The 16,670-nt window shown below is 34.0% G+C and overlaps 1 long non-coding RNA gene across 1 annotated transcript; it reads left to right on the top strand.

Moving 5' to 3' along the window:
* The first annotated feature begins 1,519 nt into the window (after positions 1-1,519).
* On the top strand, positions 1,520-7,474 carry LOC116551196. Its single transcript, XR_004268763.1, has 3 exons — positions 1,520-1,531; positions 4,362-4,366; positions 7,001-7,474. It is a non-coding gene; the product is annotated as an uncharacterized LOC116551196 (long non-coding RNA).
* Positions 7,475-16,670: the final 9,196 nt, after the last annotated feature.

Below are 16,670 nucleotides of genomic sequence, written 5' to 3'. Positions count from 1 at the left end.
GGTGATAGTTTAATTTTTTTTTTGTTGTTTTTTAAATGGAGTCTTTCTCTGTTCCCCAGGCTGGAGTGCAGTAGAGCAATCTCAGCTCCCTGCAACCTCTGCCTCCCAGGTTCAAGCAATTCTCCTGCCTCAGCCTCCCCAGTAGCTGGGACTACAGGCGCATGCCACCATGTCTGGCTAACTTTTTGTATTTTTAGTAGAGATGGGGTTTCACATGTTAGCCAGATAGTCTCAATCTCCTGACCTCATGATGTGCCCACCTCGGCCCCTCAAAGTCCTTGGATTACAGGCGTGAGCCACTGCATCCTACTGATAAATTTTTTAAGTTTTTCTGTTTTGATGTATATTTTACTATTTTTCTTGCAATAAATGTTTCATGTATTTGTATGATAATGGCAAACTTGGATACTGTTTATAAAATTTTGAAACATTTCGTTTTCTCTGACATAATTAATATTTACCCATAGGAGCAAATTACTCATAAATCACTGCTGCTTTGAAAACAAAAAGTTGGAGCCTGCTCTAAAATGAATCAACTCAGTTTTGTTCTGAAACTGCAGGTTTTTCAAAGTTAGCTATTATGTTTGATAAAATGTGTCTGTTAAAATATTAATGTTGATTTTCTAAATTCATTCATGCTGACAAATAGCAAAACATCATTACATTTTACCTAGGAATTCTAGTTAATTAAATACCAGTTGATCTCTTCATGCTTCTATTGTGTTTTCTATAATAACTTAGTCAAAAATTCATTGAAAATAGGAAAACACTCCATGGCAAATATTGGATGTTGTGTTAGAAAAAAGTTGAAGCTTTTTGTTCTACTTTAGAAAATCAGGTGTTTGTTAAAAGTTTTTGAATTAATAATTTAGCTAATGACGTTTATTTTAATAGCTACCAACAGTCATATAGGGACACAGCATACTGTCACAAAAGTTAATTTATTAAAGGAAACCATAAGACTTCCTGGAGAAGCACTTACTTTGGGAGCCTCATGGCTTAGCAGAACTATTAGAGTACCAGAATTGTAGGTTTTATTTCTGATTTCACATTTACTATTTATAACATACGAGAGCCTAGATATTGACATTTTCTCTCTATACCTCAAATTCTTTCTCTGTTAAAAACATACAGTTGGACTATATGTTGTTTATAGTCTCTTTTTGCTCCAAAAAGAAACAAGTTCATGAAATATATAAAAATTATTGTTATATTTAAATAAAATATTTAAAATATTTAAATTGTGCTATATTTAAATGTTATTTAGAAAATTATCCCCATAAATATTATGCTATATAAATAAAATAATACAATAATAGAAAGGGATAAGATTTTGCATTCCTCATAATGAAAAAAATATCTTTTTTTAAAAAAGACAATATAGCAGGATAATGAATTCCAAATCTGGAATAACATATTTGCGAAATCCAATAACACATTTATTTCAGTTTTATTAATTTTCTTTAAAAATTTTAAAAATAAATATATCACTATACATTTGCATTCTGCTGTACTTCTGAAAGTGGATCATGTGAGTTGGTTTATTCTTGACCCACCCAACTAAAACACAGTCAAGATGCTAGAAGGAATAAAGTGCTGAGCACATAGCATTGCTCTAAGAATGTAATTTTGGGTGAGCCTGGTTGTTAGAGCTGTCTGCTATAACCTAAAACCAGTTGAATCTAATGGATCTACTGTAACTGTAATAGTTTTACTTATTACCCTCATTTATAAATCAAAACTTACCAGCTCCTCACAACTGTACTCTGCTAATTAACTTTCTCAAAGAGCAATGCATATTTCTTTTTTGTATAAAACTTCTAACCTTCTCTTTGTTCTTTGTGCCCAAATTGCAATTCTTTCTTCTCAAATAAAATGTTTCAGAGATTTGTCTCTATATGTTTTAGTTAACTTCACCATACTTTATGATACAAAAGGAATGACAACATATGAGTATAAAGTGAATTTTGATTGTTTTCATCCATTATTGGTATGAACAGTCAAAAAAAATGTTGCTGCCTCATTAGAATTTGAGGTTAATTCTACATACAGCAGAATAAAGACTTTTGTAGTTCATTGAGTAAAAGGTTCATAAATGTTTTATATATGTATCAGAATATACTGGGGAACTTTTCTTGTTGCTTCAAAATTTTACTAGAGCCTCAAAACAGAGGATAAAGCACAATACTGTGATCAGGTTTTAAGTAATGTCAAAGGTACATTTTATTTTCCTGGGGAAAGATAGACAGAGGAAGGTGATGAAACTGAAGTTGTGATCATCTATCACATCAGACCAGTAAAAGGAAAATTGCACTCTTACTCATCCCCCTTCTCTCTTCTTTAACCCTGGAGTAACCACAAATGTCCACTATGGGGGAGAGAGAGAGAGAGAAAGAGAGAGAGAGAAAGAGAATAAAAAAATTGAAAGAACACACCACATTTCTGCAACTACCCACCTCCACCTCTGCAACTGCTAGTCTCTAGGACACTGCTCAGGCCTCTACTGAAAGAATGAAAGGAGACTCGAAGTGGACCTGAGTTTTAAGTTTTTACGTAGTCTGTTCTGAAATAAGTCTATACTACTTTGGGAGGCCAAGGCAGGTGGATCACTTGAGGCCAAGAGTTGGAGACCAGCCTGGCCAACTTGGTGAAACCCCATCTGTACCCAGATAAAAAAAATTAGCTAGATATGGTGGCAGACATCTGCAATCCTAGGGACTCCAGAGGCTGAAGCAAGAGAATCACTTGAACCTGGGAAGTGGAGGTTTCAGTGAGCCGAGATCACACCAATGCCTTTCAGCCTAGGCAATAGAGGAAGACTCTGTCTTAACAATTAAAATAAAATAAAAAGAATCTATTCTAATCTAATAGCTGTAAGTTACTAAGAACCTTTAAGATTTGCTTGAGAGGTCATGAAGGGTCAAAGATTATTAAAGATTATTGATATTAACACTGTATCAAATACAGTAGTGGGAGAAAAATAGTTTCTGATTAATTTATCAGATACAGCTTATTATATATGTGATAGAGGTATGATTGTCCTCATTTTCAAATCACAAAATATAACTACTAACTGTAGGGGATTTACCAAGACTTAAAACTTAAGTTTGTTTAGTTTTAAAGCCTTTGCTATATTTTACCACTTATTTCACGGTTCCTATAAGAATTTTATTTAGTTTTTACCATAGCAAGTGCAAGCTCAGATAACTAATTTTCCAGATCTTTAATTACTGTCAAGTCCTGTTAGCTAAATGCACCTCAAAGTAATTTCTAACATTCATACTTACTTTTCAGCAAGGCCAGACTTCGGACTACCCCATGATATATCTTTCCTATTTCTGTTTCTAGCTTTGCCTGGGCTGGTTTCTTCTCTAATAGCAATTTGTCCCTTCTTGTCTGCCTGTTTTGAAGGTATACAATTTTAAGATCCAGATCAAGTCAGGTCTCCCAACACAACAGAGCTTAACATCACTTGTTATTTTCCACATACTAATTATAATATTAACAAGCTAGCCTTTGAAAGAAAGGTAAAAGAACACTTTAAACATTGTTAAAACATGACCAAACCATCACACAAACTCATTTAAAACAATTTATTTACCAGGGAGACATACAATGTTTTTGTTGATTGCTATTTTGTAGTATGAATTTGGATTGTCTACTTACTGAAAGAAAGAGGAAGCTGATCTGAGAAAAACATCAAAATAAAGAGGAGTTTTATGCTTTAAATATACAAATAAAATTTAAAGCATTAACAATATTAGAATATATATTAAAAGTTCTTAACAATCATAAAATTCTAAAAATGAAAGTTGCGAAGATAAATAGTAATGGTTAGAGGAAAATGAAAAATCTGCCTAATTTTCAGATGGCAGTTATCAATTTTATTTCCCCACATCTATAAAATATATTTTTAGATTATATATGTATATATATATATATATACACACACACACACACACATAGTTGTACTATATATAGTGACATAAATATACTTATAGTTGCATATGTTACTGTCACTTAGGTATAATGATTAATGACTACTAATTGAGAACTGATGTGTGTAGATCATTTACATGAAAAGCACAAAGAAGTATATGCTAAAATTGCATCATGAGAAAAAAGTCCCAATGTCAATGAATACATTTTATTTCTTAATTTAATGACACAATATTATCAGTAAAAGAATATTCAAGGTAGTAAATATAACTTAAATGTGAATTTAGTTTCAAAAAAAATTTATTTAGGCTTCTGGATGTACTCATCAACAGCACAAAATCCATGCCCTGAACCTCCATAATATGTTGTTCCCTGATTTTCTTTGTGTTTTCGGAGATATATAGAAACTCCTAAGAATCTAGTGAAAGTACAAAGAGAAGAGAAAGAGAGAGAGAAAGAGAGATCCCCAAAGAAATTAACAGCCCCCTAATTGCTAATTAAAAGCTCTTTGCTTTCTCTCCACATGGCCAGTACAGCTGCTTCACATCCTACCACTGAAAAGGAAACACATAAATTCAAAGACAATATTGAGAGCAGCACCTGGTTCTGAGTGCACCTGCCGTGATGAGAGTATATTTCATACTGTCAGTAAATTAACATTTTCTAGGGCCCCAAAAGATGATTTTTTCACCTCATTCGACTTCTTCCATTGTCCCCAGTGTAAAGAATCAGTAGTTTTGCTTCCATTTTCGATACTAAATATATCATATCGTTGTTTGCTTCACTGGTGCAGACACCTGCCTCCTGCTGTAAATGCTGTGTTCCAGCTCTAACAGATTTCCCCAGGGCTTCCCATTCAAGTATTGGCTTGTAACTATGGCTTAATATCACGTCAAAATCTTTTAAGGAAGATACAGCCTGTCACGTCATTTCAAGATTGAACCTTCATCTACTGAGATTCTGAAAATGTCCTTTGAGTGTTTGAAGCATGAGCAGACAAATAAAAGGCTAACAAGTCATTTGTAAAGATAATAGCTAACAGCATGCATTCTCCTTTCCCTCCCCCTTTCCATTAAATGTTGGTAAAGAAAAAAGAGAGCAGACTGCAGGGCCCTAGTTTTCGTTATTTATAAACAGGTCAGAGGAAGCTTAAAACTCAAGTGTTTTAAAATGGAAAATAAAAATATCTCCAACACCCTGAAAGGTTTTAACAATCACTGAAACGTGGATGAGATGTCAGTTTTCTGAAGGAAATAATTTTATAGACTCATGATAGAGATATGGTTGCTAAAAATGCTTTTAATGAATTTTAAAAAAATATTCACTGTATTATAGAAAAAAAATTGGGCCTACTTTTACGTCATGGTGGCTTTATTGCTTGGTTTGAAGAGTAGTAGAAAAAGCTTTACAAGTTGGGAAGAAAATCAGGAAACGCTACAGAATTTGCTAAGTGGAATGGTCAGTTGTACATTTTTGAATTGCCACAATTCATTCAAATATCATAGGTGGCAAATGAATAACTTTAATCTTTGTCATTTAGGAGAATCAAACTTCTCAATATACAGATACTTCTTGAGTTATAGTGATATTACTTACAATGAAGCCATTATAAATAAAAAATATTGTAAATCAAAAATGCATTTAATACCCCAAAAAACCCTTTCTAAAGCTGAGAGAGAAAGAGAGCCATCAGGTCATGTTTGTATTTTTCAAATTTACAGTCATTGCCACCTTTGTTGCAGAAATGGTTTGGCCTGAGACTGAAATTTAGCTCTCCTGAAAATCAAAATGAGATGTTCTTAAAGAGCATTAACAGAGTTTTCAAGAGAAATAAACAGGGCAACAGAAAATAATGTATTGGATAGAACATAGCAAAACCCACACCAAATTTGAAAATAACAAATAAATCATTCTTGGAGAAGAGTGTTGATGTCCTACAGGTAGTATCCCCAGTCCTAATCATCTTCCTTTCTACATCTTGAACTAGGATTACTGAAATATTCAACTACTGAACTGACCTTTTGGAACAACATCAAATGTATTAGGTTGGTGCAAAAGTAATCGCAATTTTGCAATTAAAAAAAAAAACTGCAAAAAATTACTTTTGTATGTCTCTAACAAAATGGACTTTGCTTCCCTGATCCTTCATTGGAATCGCTCACCACAAGTCCAAATTCTGTAAGTGCATCTTCCCACTCAGTCCTTCTGAAATATACCATGGTTGCTCTAACGGGCATTCTTCTTTGCTGCATTAAGCTTATAAATGTAACTCTGTTTGAATACAAGTACGCTCCTGATAGATCTGCCAGGTTGGTGTTTATTAGTGGGAATTTCATTATGACTTGATTGATATTCTTGCTGACATAGACTAGGACTTGGTTGCAGAGTGAGATCCACTGAGTCTCTACTTGCTCAAGGCCATCTTGCTTACAATAGGGAGGCAATTCATGCACTGAATCTGAACTCGGAATATTTTCTTGAGTCCTTTGGTATTAGTCTTATTTTTTTTGTCATAATGAGGAACTGTGTTAAGGAAAAAAAGCCTCTTCTCAGGTCCACAAGGGGCGTGTTTTCAAAGCAGGAGCTTCCTAATGCCACACCTCCATGCACGCCCCCATCTGGGAATCTAGAGTTCTTTGTCTGACTATCCTGGTAGGCAGGCTAGGTAGAAAATTCCAGGTGGACCTCTTTGTTCCAAAAGCCAGAGAAAAGCTCTGGGAGGAGGGGCCTCCATTGCAGACCTAGCAGCCAATCCGGTATCAAAAGACAAAGATCAATCACTCCTGAGGAAGTTTGAAAGAACTCTTCTCATTGGACAAGAACATGAATGGGGCAGAAATACTCCAAGGTTAAAACCCACTGCTCCTCACCTATACAGATTCCTCCCTTGAATCCCCTCCCACAGCAGCATGGGAGCTGCCTCTCTCTCTCTCTCTCTCTCTTTCTTTCTATCTGCCTAATAAATTGTTTCTTTGCTAAACTCTTTAGGTTCACAATGTTTACTCAAAGGGTAAGCTCACCAGGCCTCCAGGACCCCTTCCCCATTCTTGGGGTAAGAGAGGTCTCGAATCAGCTATAGCCTATCTTCACAATAATGATATTGTACATAGAGATTTGAAACTGGAAAACATATTGGTTAAAATCAACCTTATTGATTATAACAATGAAATAAACTCAAACATAAAGGCAATTGATTTTGGTTTAGCGGTGAAGAAGCAAAGTAGGAGTGAAGCCATGCTGCAGGCCACATGTGGGTCTCCCGTCTATATGGCCGCTGAAGTTATCAATGCCCATGACTATAGCCAGCAGTATGACATTTGGAGCATAGGCATCATAATGTACATGTTATTATGTGGAGAACCACCCTTTTTGGCAAGCTCAGAAGAGAGTCTTTTTGAGTTAATAAGAAAAGGAGAACTACATTTGAAAATCCAGTCTGGAATTCCATAAGTGACTGTGCTAAAAGTGTTTTGAAACAACTTATGAAAGTAAATCCTGCTCACAGAATCACAGCTAAGGAACTGCTAGATAATCAGTGGTTGTCTAGGCTCTGGGCACATCGAATGGGGGAGCTGAACCAGGATCTGGGCACATCGGATGGGGGAACTGAAAGTATCTTCAGGATGCCCCACTCCCTCCCCCCAGCTACAATAAGAATAAAATCTTCAAGGAATTTTTGGTTATGCTTTCGAATTTATGCTTATTTTTTAATGACAATTTTGTTACTGAAATTCTAGGGCTTTAACCTAGGTCCCATTCCTTGACACAAAGAAAGCTGATCACTGGGACAGTGAATATTGCTAGGGATAGAGGCTTTATTCAGGTGCTATAGCCCAGGAGAAGGGCAATTAGTCTCAACTCCATCTCCTCAACTGACTAAAATTAGGGGTTTATATAGCAAGAAAGAAATGTAACCTGTGTGGGAAAATAGGAATTAGGGAGGGGTAAGAAAGAATTGGTCAACAGGAAGGAGGTGTTTGGTTAAGCAGTCATGATAAATGAGGGTTGTGGTATTGTCCAGATGTGGTGACTTGGTAAGTTTCAGCTCCTTTATGCTGTCTGGGAGGCCTGATGCTTTGTTTCCAGAGAAAGGAACTCAGATAAGACAGATGTAACTTTCTCAAGTTTTAAGACTGGGAGGGTCAACTTCTATGTTTATTCAAAAAAAACCAGAAACATCAATTCTATGGGACAATTGGGACAGTTTTAGTTTGACAAAGCATGAATATGCTCCCAGTCTTTCTGTTTGTCTAGTTATTATCTGAACAAGTGTCTGTATATAAGGACAGGTTTATACAGAGTAGAACATATATATGGGTTTTATGAGCCTGTATTCTAAGCCAGTACCAAACCCAAATGAGTTCAGAGGTTCTGTCACAGCTGCATCCTTTGCTTTGCTTTTCAAAATTTAATAGGAATTTCTTCAGTTTTGGATCTGTGAAATTTGCTTTGAGATCAATCTCCTGGCCACATATTTGCTGGCTAAGGGACTGCTATCTAACCCAAAATAAGCATGTTGGTAATATTGCTTTGGTTTGTCCATTAACAAGCTTGTGCTTTCTCTGGAAGAATGCTGGGTTCTTTGATTCTTGTTGTTGTTGTTATTATATTTATCTTTTTAAATGGTCTAACATTGACTTGACAATTTCAAATTAATTGCAGCAGCTATTCAAAAAAGTTTTGACAGCTAGAAGATTGTTCATTTGAGAGTTACCTTAGAACAACAACAAAAAGAAGCATTTGCAGGGAAATTCTGTCTTATCTATGTAAAAAAGGGATTAATTTGTTTATCATAAGAGACATCCTTTCTTTCTTTAAACATTTGAGCATTGATAAGAACGAGTATTTTAATCATATACACTTAAAGGAATTTTCAAGGTCAGGTCCTTGATTAAATTTTCTATAAATGCTGAATTATTGAAGATATAAAAACATAAAAGTTTTCCTTCCTAATTGATAGCCTCCTACAGAAGTAAGCCCATATATAGTAATTTTTTTGTTTGAGTATCTGGCTTCTTCTAATTTCTTCCATATGCTTTTTCCCCAATTTTTTTTCCTTCCTTCTCTCACAGTTCTCTAGGAAACTTTAATAATTAACTAATAAAAATAAAATTCCACTCACTATATTGTTTTAAAATCATACATTTTAATATGCTAGAGCTATCTCAATATTGACTCATCCTGAAATTTGTTCAGAATAATTCATGGAATACAACAATATATAGCTCTGATTAATCCACACTGTAGCCTATGAATACAATACATCTGATTATTGAGTTTACACATGTTTCCTTTTGTGGTTTGCATAATTCCCTTTGGAGGTAATTACAAAATTGACTACCAACAAAATCACTGGTATATTTCGCCTTTTTACAAAGGTGTATGATTTATTTCTAACTTAACTAGCCTTAGCTGCATTATCTTCAGCAGAATCCATGATAGCAGTTTTCAAATACTCAGATCTGAGCATGGACCCTGGGTGGCCTTCAAGATGGAAATTAAATGCGTTAGTGTATCAGTTACAACACAAAAACAGAACAGGTTTTCTTACATTATAAAAGTGGTGCTTGTCTTCAAGATAGTCCCTGTCAACTAGGGTACCTTTAGATCAATCAGTTTTTCCTCTCAGGAAATGAAATGTTGAAATAACTTCATCCAAGACAGAAAAATGCCTGGGCTCCAACTTGAGACTCCCTTTTTATAAAGAGTGTGTGCCACATAAAATAAATCACAAATCATTAAATCAATAAATCAAAGGCAGTGCTATGAAGTAGATACTTGACAAATAAATGCTAATATTCCACAAATATCCACAGTGAAGACTCTGAGATTTAAACTCACAGTTTTTAGGCACCACTCTGTTCTTTTCTCAGAATACTTTTTCCATTTTAGTTCTTGTTTTTGAAACTTGCCAGCATGTTTCTTGGTTGAATGATCACTGAGCAAAAGGAGACCAAATCCACTTTCAAACCTTAACATAGGTACTAGCTCTAAATGCAATATAATGCATAATAAAGTATTTATCTCTACCTCTGATTTGTATCTGAGGTAGAGAAACAAAACCAGACCAATTGTACCACAGGTTTGTTTTTTTTTTTTTTTTAAATAAACAGAAATTGACCCTCCTGGTCTTCAAGCTTGAAACTTACATTTGTCTTATCTGAGCTCTTTTCTCAGGAAACTGACCTTCAAGCCTCCTAGATAGTATCCAGGAACTGAAACTACTTTTCCTTACCCTCCCTAATTCCTATTTTCCGAACTGACCACGTGCTTCCTGTTGGCAAACTCTTCTTCCTTACTCCTCTCCAATTCCTGTTTTCCCCCAGGTAGCTACATTTCTTCTCCACTAGAAAAGGCCCCAGTTTTAGTCAGCTGGGGAGACAGATTTAAGATTTACCTCCCATCTTATCAGCTGCAGCATCAAAACATAGCCTTTTTCTTTGATGATACTCACTGTCTCAGTGACTGGCTTTCTTTGTGGTGAGCAAAAGTATCTAGATTAATCTCCTGGCATTTCAGTAACATATCAAGTACATTGTGTTCGTATAATTTAGATTCTATTGGCACATACAATTCTGCAGGGGTAAGTTAGGGAAGATAGTTTGTTTTGGAATATGCATGTATATATGTATGGATGTATTTATCTACTCTTTATTTACACTTACATTTCTTCTGGAATGAATACACACACATATAATATGTATTTATGCTCACTTTTCTTGTATTTTTATTTCAAAACAATAAGTAACAGATCTTTAAACAATATAGATTTAATATAAATAAGATTATAAAAGGCATGCATTATTAAATACATCAAATAATAGATTTTAATGTAAACAATGAATTCTTGATTTAATGAGGCAATGTCTCTTCTCAAGACATAATAGAATTGAGGAAATTGATAAGGCTGTATCTAATTTGAAATAGCGCAAACATTATTTGTCCTTGAAGTCAGCTTTTGTCTTTTTTCTGTGTGCTGCGAGATAGAGAAAGCATCATGAGAAAAATTTTGAGACTTAGCAAGTATGGGAAAGGAGAAAATACAGAAATAAGAAGTTGGAAATGAAATCAATGTAGTTTGTAAAAAAAATCTGAAACTTTATTAACTTAAAGAACCCATTCTGGATTGAAAAACATTTTCATCTTTTGTATAAATGTCTTTTATTCAATAAGAGTGTGTTCTTTCTTTTCCATCTTCTCTCTCAAGATCTTATTGAAGTTACTTCTTTCAAAAGAATCTGTTCCTTCTTATTCCCTCTTTCCCCTCCTTGCAATCTATTTACCAATTTCTGTAACATTCCCAAAGCTTATGTAAAAGATAACATAAAGAATTATTTTTATTATATACCAGCTTCTTCTGGTTTCTTCATTACAGTACTATATATATACAGTACTATATATATACAAATACACTATATATAAATAATACAATACTATTTACCAAAATGATTACGGAGGTAGGGTTTAGCTTCTCCATTTGTAATTTATTTTACTGACAATGAAGATTTAGTTTTTTCTATGACTCACCTATGAATACAAATTTTTGAAAACATGCTGAGATATATTTTCATATTGATCCCATTCTAAAAAGATGAGCTTTCAAACCTGTCCGAACCAATAAAAGAACATTGCTATTCTTAACAGTTTTGCTCTTATTTCCAAACAGATTCTGTCACAAGCATATATTTATGTTGTTGTTTTGGGTACAAATCCAATAATAATTATGTATACATTATATTCAGTAGAATTGATTATTCATTTATACACCATAAAGAAAAACAAGAACAAATATTCATAGTATCTATTTTTATGGAAATTTTTGGTATACATTTTAATACCTGTCTAGTTACCGAAATTTATTGTTATCTCTTTCCTTGGTAAATAAATGTAATTTTCTCACCTTTAGTTTTGTTTACACAATGAAGTCCTAATTATATGGGCTTTGGTCTCTGTTATTGCTGAGGTGTGTATTATTTAAAATAATTTATTATTTTTTATTAAAAAGACTTTTAGTAATATTTATAAAGGATATTATAAGAAACATCAGATTGTTGCTATTTTCTGTATTTTATTTCTGGATTAAAATAACTTTTAATTACATAATTTCAAACAGAATACCACTTATCAAAATACCACTTGCTCTAAGATGTAACCTATAATCAACCAAAATCTTGAAAGAATAATTTAAAGGAAATTTTCAGCTTATTCTATTTCTATCATCTGCACCTCATACCCACTCTTTCAATATATCATGAAACAACTCTATTGGCTTTATTGGTTTACAGGGGCAGCAGAGATAGACAGTGAATAATAGAGATCCCCAACTCTGTACTACCCCCAAACACCTTTCTCTTTAGGCTTTCAATGATTATTCTCTAATAACCTACAGCAATAACCTGTAAGAATTTCTAATAATTGAAAATACCAATCACACACACACACACACGTATACACTTCTGTCTTCCCAAGGGGGTTCTTATGAGTGTAATAGTAATACAGATTTTTTGAGAGCAAACAATTAGTGTTGTTAACAGCCACTTTAAATACTACTTATAATAAATTCATGCTTGTATTTCCTTTATATTTGATACATCAGAATTGAAAGCACACCATAAAACTACCACCAGCGTTTTTGGTTTACCCAAATGCTGTGTTTTCTACCAATCTATCTTGGTAGTCATAAGTTAAACCAATAGCTAATATAAGTAAAGATTTAAATACTATATAAAACATGTCCAGAAATACAGAGATATACAGATGTGTGTTCCATTGCTAACAAGGAAAAAATAAGCACACAAGTTACCTTAACTAGCTATATTCTTATTGTAGAGTAAATGTTAATAGTTTGTATTACATTGAAAAATCTCTTATTTTATTAATGCTTTTCTGTAAAGTGCATGGTTTTTATTTTAGCTTCCACCTGCCTATTATGTTCAGCATGTAAGTAACTTTGTGTCTCTGTAACTTTTGCTGTAAAATTAGGTGGTTTAGCTGGAGCATTACCATGTGACTTTTAGTTGTGGAATACAATTATTTTGTGATAAGTATATATGTTACATAAGTTTACATTTTGTTAGTCTTTGACAACTTCATTAATGCCATGCTGTATTGATTTTTTAATGTTTGTCCTTCATGTATGTGATTTGTATTCAAAACTGAATGATATATTTTAATGTAAAGTGCTAATTCAACAAATAGTAGATGTGACTGTTTAGACATAATACCTATCTATCTACTTATCTATTTGTCATCTATCATTGGTAAATACCTGTCTTAGGAAGAGTTAATCTTGCTGCCTATAGCTGGATGTAAGGACAAAATCTTCATTTGGAAAATATGTAAGTTATTGATTCATTCTTTGCTTTCTATTCTGTCATTCTATTACCACTTTTCCGTCTTGAACATTATTGCTTTAAATGTCTACTCTGAGCATGTGTGAAATACATAGCTTCCTCTTGATTGCTAAGCAAATAATTCTGCCTTTCTTAAAAGCAGCCACTAAAAGGAGACTATGTAATTGCATAATGGTGATTATATTGATAAAGTTGAAAATGTTATGATAACTTGAAAAAAACTCAGGGAGCTTAGGCAACAGTCATTTACCCATCTTTTTAGCAGGTATATTTTATGGTTGAATTGCTTTATTGCAAATATCTATTATAATTCCCTAGAGTAAAGGCCAAATTGCCTTTGTCACTCTGAGGCAAAAACACAATAGAAACTCTCAATAGAAAAAAAAAGTGAGATTTTTAAAATGATGCCTCATAGTGCCATGAAGAAAATATTTTTATTTTTAAAATACTTTTTCATTATTTACATGAGATTAAAATACAGTACATTTATAGATATGCAAATACTTATTATTCTACACATCTTTTGTGATAGGCTTACTTGTTATGTTTGAAACTCAATAATTGGATTCTCGGGCCATGGAAAGTAAAGTTGTGTAAATTACTAAAGTAGGGTTTTTATTGTGAGTCTAAAGCAAAATCTAAATCACTTTTCTATTCTCTATAACATTAAATATAAATTATTTTATCTAATTTTTCAGGAAACACATAATCAGCTTACTATCTGTCTATATTACCATACTTGAACTCATCATTTCAATTAATAACAATTATGCACGAAGATTCCCAAAATCTGGTATGCTTATCTCTAAGTGGATTAACATGGATGGATAAGGTTCTTGCTATCATGGAATTTATAATGTAACGGGATATTCAGTTAATGCACAAACACACAGGCAAGATAATTTCAGATAATGATGACTTCCAGGAAGAAAACTAACTCAATTAGTGATATGATAGACAGTTATAAGTGGGAGAGACTGGTTGAGGGGTATTTTTGATTGTGGTTTGAAATATCATTTCAGAATTAGATGTTGGAATTTTTGAATGATTTCATTTCCCAATGAAGATCTGAAAGAAAAGTTTTCAAGTGCAAAGAATGGGTTTAAATCTTATGTCAAGTTTGAATTTTACTTTCTATGTAACAAATGGAAATGTACTGTGGTTAAGCATTAGGGGTTGGGAAAATGCCATTTGGAATGAAGTCAGAAAAGCATATAGACTCTGTCACACGTAGGGGCTTGTAGTGCATGGTAAAGAGCCTAGTTTTACTCTAAGAATAAAGAAAAGTCATTGGAGAGTTTTAAGAAGGAGAATGGCCTAATTTTACCTAAGATTTTTTTGAGACGGAGTCGTGCTATGTTGTCTAGGCAGGAGTGCAGTGGCATAATCTTGGCCCACTGCAACCTGCCCCTCCTGGATTCATGCAATTCTCCTGTCTCAACCTCCTGAGTAGCTGGGACTACAGATATGTGCCACCATGTCCAGCTAATTTTTTAAATTTTTATTAGAGATGGGGATTCACCATGTTAGACAGGATGATCTCGATCTCCTGACCATGTGATCTGCCCACCTCAGCCACCCAAAGTCAAGCTAAAGTTTGTCAATTTATTTATGTTTTAAAAAACCAGCTCTCAGTTTTCTTAATCTTTTGTACTGTTTTCCTAGTCTCTAATTCATTCTACTCTTTCTATTTCCTGTTTTGTTTCGTTTTGAGATGGAGTCTCTCTCCGTTGCCAGGCTGGAGTGCAGTGGCCTGATCTCTGCTCACTGCAACCTCTGCCTTCCAGGTTCAAGCAATCCTCCTACCTCTGCCTCCTGAGTAGCTGGGACTACAGGCGCATTCCACCACACCTAGCTAATTTTTTTTTTTATTTTTAATAGAGAGGAAGTTTCACCGCCCTCCTCAGCCTCCCAAAGTGCTGGGATTACAGGTATAAGCCACCACACCCAGCCTATTTCTACTCTTGTCTTCCTTCTTCTAACTTTGAGTTTAGTTTGTTCTTTTACTTTCTCGTTCCGTGAGGGAATGTTAGTTTAATTATTTGAGCTATTTCTTCTTTTTCCAAGTAGGCATATATTACTCTAAAATTTTCTCCTATAAGTGCTTTTGATGTATCCCATAAGTTTTGGTATTTTGTGTTTCTGCTATGGTTTGTCTTGAGATATTTTAAATTTTCATTTAAATCTCTTCAGGGAACCATTGGTTGTTGAGGAGCATGTTTTTTAATTTCCAAATATTCATGAATTTTCAAAATTCCATCTGTAGTGGATTTCCAGTTTTATACCATTGTGGTCAAAAAGATACTTGATATAAATTCAACCTTCTTAAATCTGCTGGGGCTTATTTTGTGTCCTAACCTTTGATCTATACTGAAGAATGTTTTGTCGGTGCTTGAGATAATTGTTTATTTTGCTGCTATTTGGTGGAATGTTCTGTATATATATGTTAGATCCATTTGGCTTCGGTTGTAGTTCAATTTAGTGTTTTTAAATTAATTTTTTGTTGAGTTAATTTTTCTATTGTTGAAAGTCAGGTATTGAAGTCCCTTACTATTATAATATTGTAGTTTATCTCTTTAGATCCTGTAATATTTGTTTTATACATTTAGGTGCTTCAATGACAGGTGCATATAAGTTTATAATTGTTATATCATCTTGATGAATGACTTGTTTATCATTATTTCTCAAAGAATTAATTTTTCTACTGACGCTTTCTGTATCTTCTAACAAATAATAGAATTGTGAAGCTAGAAACAGAGATAAATTATGGTTTAAATTGTTATATAATTTTAATTCATCTATTAGTTTTAGATGTTTATATGTAGACATAAATCTTAGGGCATAATGACTGTATAAAATTAGAGTCACCAAATATGGACCTTTTATCAAGATTTCAGCCTTTTTTTTTTTTTGAGACAGAGTTTTGCTCTTGTTCCGCAGGCTGGAGTGCAATGGCCCGATCTCGGCTCACCGCAACCTCCGCCTCCTGGGTCCAGGCAATTCTCCTGCCTCAGCCTCCTGAGTAGCTGGGATTACAGGCATGCGCCACCATGCCCAGCTAATTTTTGTATTTTTAGTAGAGACGGGGATGTTGACCAGGATGGTCTCGATCTCTTGACCTCGTGATCCACCCACCTCGGCCTCCCACAGTGCTGGGATTACAGGCGTGAGCCACCGCGCCCGGCCAATTTCAGCCTTTTTTCAGTTTCTTAAACATGCCCAGCCTGTTATAAATTCAATGGATTTGCACTGGCTCTTTTCTATACCTGGAAGTTTTTTCCGCCAACATTTTTCAGTCTCTCATTTTTATTAGGTCTCTGCCCAAATATTTCCTCCTTATGTAAATATCTGATTAAAAAAAAAACTATAATTATCTAA

Source organism: Sapajus apella, unplaced genomic scaffold, assembly GCF_009761245.1.
Source record: "Sapajus apella isolate SASKATOON/1434 unplaced genomic scaffold, GSC_monkey_1.0 scaffold9, whole genome shotgun sequence".
In the NCBI taxonomy this organism is placed as follows: Eukaryota; Metazoa; Chordata; class Mammalia; order Primates; family Cebidae; genus Sapajus; species Sapajus apella.
This window is presented reverse-complemented; position numbering and strand designations above follow the sequence as displayed.